At 34.0% G+C, this 6,026-nt stretch overlaps 1 long non-coding RNA gene across 1 annotated transcript; it reads right to left on the minus strand.

Moving 5' to 3' along the window:
• Window positions 1-343: 343 nt before the first annotated feature.
• Window positions 344-1,163, minus strand: LOC122136096. The gene is made up of 3 exons (XR_006153919.1): window positions 1,142-1,163; window positions 797-952; window positions 344-659 (listed from the first exon to the last, which is right to left on the minus strand). It is a non-coding gene; the product is annotated as an uncharacterized LOC122136096 (long non-coding RNA).
• Between the last annotated feature and the right edge of the window lie 4,863 nt (window positions 1,164-6,026).

The raw sequence follows: 6,026 nt of genomic DNA on the forward strand, positions 1-6,026 counted from the left end.
TCTAATTGTAATACTAAATCTTACGCTAAAAAAATTAACAACGTTCCGTCCTTTCGGTCTATTTTTAAGTTATTTCTTATCCTGCTTTTAAAAAAAATCTTGCCGGCTGTTTGTTTACTCAAGCGATACGCATTTTCTTCCTTTCATTCCAGTAATTTTAGCCAAATTCAGGAAAGGTTTGCGCTTCCTCCATAAATTGAGAAGGGTGTAACTGCAGCCTGGAGTTCTCCAAATCTACTTGGTAAACTGAGCTTTTTTTTTTTTTTGTTAATCAAAGTCAGAAGTCATGTTGAGTCGCAAGATGGTGCAATTCAGACTTCAGTTTCTGAAAAGACATGAGACCGCGGAGTAGCGCCAGTGCGTTGCTATGGAGGACAATCATATTGCTATGCTGCGACTAACCAGTTAAACTCAAATATTCCCGGGAGCCGTCGTGTAATTACATTTCTTTAGAAAATGTTTTATTTTCACCTGACATGAATGAAATATTAGATTCTTACCGGTAGTCATGTCAATATCTGTGATGTGTGTGTTGTTGTTCAGAGTCAAAGGCAGGCTGGTGTTTGTGACGAGATTGCGCAAGTAGTCCACCGGGAACAAGTCCAAAAAACCAATATCAATTTCAGCCTCATACTCATACATAAACTCAGAAAGTGGCTCTGCAAGAACAAACAGTAAAGGTTTGAGCAGAACAATTACAGAACATTCTTATAGTGTTAAAACGTTTCCTATTTTTAATAGCCAGGCTATTATAAATAGGAAATATTGTGATTGCACAACTTTGTATTTGTTTCACCTTGGCACAACTGTCCGTCGATTGGAAGGGCATTGATACATGTACATGAACCATCAGTGATGTCATCACAGGCCTCGTATGAGTGGCACGTGTCATTCGGCCAAACAAACAGACCCTCACATTTACACTGATACTGTGTTTCATTCAAAGAACACACTGAAAAACAGAGGAAGGGTGGAATTATTCAGAAAAGAAGAGTTGATATCAGGTTATTTTTTTTGTTTTGTTGTTGTTGTTTTTTTTTATCACTGCAAGTAGTGGCACTTACTTGTAGATTAATTATTAAATGTACAGACATCAGAAGGGTCTTTAGCCAATGAAGGATGATTGCTTTGACAGTCTCACCTGTTGAAATGTTGAAAGTTGTTAATTTCAACACCATCATCCACTTGACAAAAGGGAGAGGTAGGACAGAGTTCACACAAGATCTGATTTTGCTGATCTCTGCAGTTTTAGGATGCATTCACGTCATACAACCATAATGTATTCCCCTAGATCTAAACATAAGAAAAAACAGTGATTTCAGTACCGATGAATGAAAGAGTAGGTAAATATCAAGCCACTCTCTCCAAAACACATAGATTAGAAAGTGAAAAATTATTTGTTTATTTTCATATATAGAACATTAAAAACTATTATGTGTGTATTTAGAGGTGGAGGACAAGACTGTGAACCGGAACCTGCACATGTAGATAGGTCTTATAGGATGCGCCGACTCATCCTGTGTAGCTAAAATGGACTGATATACATACATATATACATAAATATATAAATCTCACAATGAATGAATGGTACTAATTCCAAAATAATTTATTTAATAATTATTTACATATAAATGTTTATCATATGACTCAACAGTTTTTTTTTTTAGTTTTTTTTTTGGGGGGACAGTGTTGCATACTGTATATTTTACATGTAATAAACATTTTAAATAATCTTAGATTAGGTAGCATTTTAAAAAGACAGGAATGTTTATAATCCTATTTCATATTTTTTTTTGTGATAAAATCTTTTTTATTTGCTAAAGCCTTTCATTACCTGTAAATCCATTGTTACTTGTTCCTGAACAAATCAAGAGGTTCCCACAATCACACACCTGGGTTCCAGCCAGGAGGAAAGACATGATGACTCCTATTCCTAAGGGCCAAAAAATGTATCATTCTTAAAAAAGTCCATAATATATAAAACATGTGCATCATATCAATGTAAACTCTCCCCTTGTTGTAAACTGATAACAAAAAAAAAAAAGAAAGCAAAAAGCACCTTAAGAGCTGGTAGCATACAGTACAGCCTGTAGGGGGTAGACTAGAGCAGCGTTAACAGTATAGGAGACATACATTCTACCTCCCAAAAAGCTACAAAGCTGTCAGTGGGATGATACCATAAGGTATCTTTTTAATAATAATAATTCAGTATACTTAATTATGTATACTTAATTACAGTATAATAAATTACTTGCTACAGGTTAACAACCATAAGGTGAATTTTTATTTTCATTTCATTGAGATGAAAGTTGTGATATTAGATTTATTCTGTTGTTTGCTTAATCGTGAACATATTAAGCCATATTAAATTATTTTAGGAATTTCTTAAGCAGAATAAGAAGCTTTCAGAATTTTTATTTTTCAAGTAAATATTTTCTCTATTTTTAAAATGAACATTTTAAAGACAGTGTATATATTGAACAGTAAAATAAAATTATTTTATTTATCAAAATAAGCAGAATATGATACAAACTTTGCTGAATTGTTTTGAAGAAGTATTGACTTTGATATTACGCAAAATACATTATTTTAGCTGAAGTATTTATACTAATACTGCGTAACTTTTGTGCCCTGCTATTGAGCCTTTTACCCCCTCATATAATTATGAATTATATATTTATGATTTGTAATATATATATGTTTTGCTACATAATTTTTTGATTAATAAGTGTTCAATTAAAAGGCTACATGGTTCCTGGAATCTTAGCAAATTTTTATTAAGCTGTGTTTTTTTAAGCTGTTTTATTTTGTTAGTTACTTACTGCGGATCATGTTAAGTCGGTAATAGTGCTCATATAAAATCACAAATCTGGTTTAAACCAGATTAGCATTTCAACAGGAGCTTCATTCATCTTTTTCATATCATCATGATGAGTAAAAAAAAAAAAAAAAAAAACAATTCGTCATTTATTGTTCATTTTCATTTTGACAAAAATGAACTGGGGCTGATTTTTAAAGGGAAAGCAATCAGAGCAAATTATTGAAACTTCTTTTTGATAGTGATAAACTGCGCCAGCGAAAAACATAATACAGCCATACATGAAGATTTCTAACAAGTATGCAATGTTTTTGTACCTTCTCTGGCCATGTTTAACTTTCAAGGTAAATTCCAATCACTTAAGCATATTTCTTCAAAACATGGATTTTCTTTTATTCATAGGGAGAACGGAGATTTTCTCTGTAAATCAAGAAAATTTTTTATCACATGTGACATGTTCAGACTCTAATAACCATAAGTGTGGTATGTACAAAAATACAGGCATGATGATACTGAAAAAGCAGCATTATCAAGATAAAGGTCCTGTCATTGAAACTTTTTAATGTATACATAGCCCTGCCAAAACATTTCCTTATGAACAAACAGCAAATCAAAACAAACAACAGATGTATTTTGATTTGAAAGTAGAAACAGAATTTAGCACTCTTACCTTGCGTCTGGGAAAAAAACAATGCCATGCACGTGACAAGCCACAGCTATGAAGTAATCCATTTGAAGATCTAGGTTTTTGTTTCCGTGTGAAATGATACACCTACACTGTTTTTTTTTTTCCCGCAATATGCTTTTCCATGCATTTCGCAATGATAAAAACCCCTTTTCAAAAATATATTACTCCACATAATAAGAATATCTTAAGTGAGACTGAGTTTAAAATTAGAGTTGGAGTTTAAATCTTAATCTTAATACTGATTTTTTGAATACTAAACATACCCGAGTGGAATAATACATTTACATAGTACATTTACGCATTTAGCAGACACTTATACACACTGATTAGAAAAACGAGGCCCAACAAAAGCAATTTGTAACGTAGTATTTGTAATTAATTAATATATTTTTGTAATATAAATGGCAGGTATATTTGACAACTAGGTTAGAAGCAAGCTAAAGAAAAAAAGCGAAACAAAGGGCGCAGAAAAAAAGAAAAAATAACTCATATATACCTGTAAACTCACAGATAACTGTGTAAAACTGCAAGTGGCACTATGCAAAATGCCTTTTCAGACAAGGTTCCTACGAAATGAGGAAGACTATGTAACAATATGCTTGCACGTCATAATGGCTTTTCTTTTCATGTGACACCATCCCAATTCCTGAAAATTGCAATAGACTAAAATAAAATCACATTGTTAACATAAACAAAGACAAGAGGATGATGTTTTCATTTAAATGGCAAGTCTCTACTAAACCAAGCTCATTTAAACAAACATTAACAAACAACCTGTCACTCAAAATTGAGTGCAGCTCATGGACAAAGCAAAAATAAAGACCAATAAATAAATACCAAATTTTTGATAAGAGAAAACAACTATATCTTAATTGATGGTACATATGTTATTTTTTCGTGTCACGGGTGAAAAAAATAGTTGTTATTAATAATGGAAATGTTATATTCTATACTTTATTATTTTGTGGTAGTTCACACAATTATTCTGATTGTTTCCTAAGACACTACAGGGTCTCAGCTTTCTAAAGGGGTCAGGCATTTGATGGTAGGCAAAAAATATCTGAGGAACAGTGATCTCTGAAGTAGGCACAGTGCAATCGAGGGGAAAAGCCTAGTAAATGGACCAACCTTGGAGAAGTTAAAATAGACGTAATAATTCAAATTATTTTATTATAATAGTACTATTTATATTATATAAGTGTATATATATATTTCATGTTGCCATTCTGTACACTGAGTTTTAGTAGCCTATATATTGATTCAACATAAATACCGCGATAACGTGTGTATATTCATTGCACCTACATGTCAGCCTATAAAATTAGCTAGCATATTGTGAAAAAAGTTCATTATTTTCCATAATGTAATGATAAAAATTAAACTTTCATATATTTTAGATTCATTGCACACCAACTGAAATATTTCAGGTCTTTTATTGTTTTAATACTGATGATTTTGGCATACAGTCGTGGCCAAAAGTTTTGAGAATTACATAAATATAGGAAATTGGAAAAGTTGCTGCTTAAGTTTTTTATAATAGCAATTTGCATATACTCCAGAAGAATGTTATGAAGAGTGATCAGATGAATTGCATAGTCCTTCTTTGCCATGAAAATTAGCTTAATCCCAAAAAAACCTTTCCACTGCATTTCATTTCTGTCATTAAAGGGACCTGATGAGATCATTTCAGTAATCATCTTGTTAACTCAGGTGAGAATGTTGACGAGCACAAGGCTGGAATCATTATGTCAGGCTGATTGGGTTAGAATGGCAGACTTGACATGTTAAAAAGGAGGGGTGATGCTTGAAATCATTGTTCTTCCATTGTTAACCATGGTGACCTGCAAAGAAACGCGTGCAGCCATCATTGCGTTGCATAAAAAATGGCTTCACAGGCTTAGATATTGTGGCTACTGGTTCCACCTAAATCAACAATTTATAGGTTCATCAAGAACTTCACAGGAAAGAAGGTTCAATTCTTGTAAAGAAGGCTTCAGGGCGTCCAAGAAAGAGTCCAGCAAGCGCCAGGATCGTCTCTAAAGAGGATTCCAGCTGCGGGATCGGAGTGCCACCAGTGCAGAGCTTGCTCTCAGGAATGGCAGCAGGCAGGTGAGCGCATCTGCGCAGTGGCGAAGACTTTTGGGAGATGGCCTGAAAGTGTCAAGAAAGGGCAACAAAGAAGCCGCTATACTCCAAAAAACATCAGGGACAATGATCTTCTGCAGAAGGTATAGTGAATGGACTGCTGGGGACTGGGAAGTCTTATTCTCCGATGAAGCCCCTTTCCGATTGTTTAGGGGCATCTGGAAAAAGGCTTGTCGGAGAAGAAAAAGGTGAAGCGCTACCATCAGTCCTGTGTCATGCCAACAGTGCAAAAGCATCCTGACACCATTCATGTGGGGTTTGCTTCTCATCAAAGGAGTGGGCTCACTCACAATTCTGCAAAAACCCAGCCATGAATAAAGAATGGTACCAAAACACCCTCAACAGCAACTTCTTCCAACAATCCAACAACAGTTT

The sequence above is a fragment of the Cyprinus carpio genome, chromosome B1 (genome assembly GCF_018340385.1).
Source record: "Cyprinus carpio isolate SPL01 chromosome B1, ASM1834038v1, whole genome shotgun sequence".
Taxonomy (NCBI): domain Eukaryota; kingdom Metazoa; phylum Chordata; class Actinopteri; order Cypriniformes; family Cyprinidae; genus Cyprinus; species Cyprinus carpio.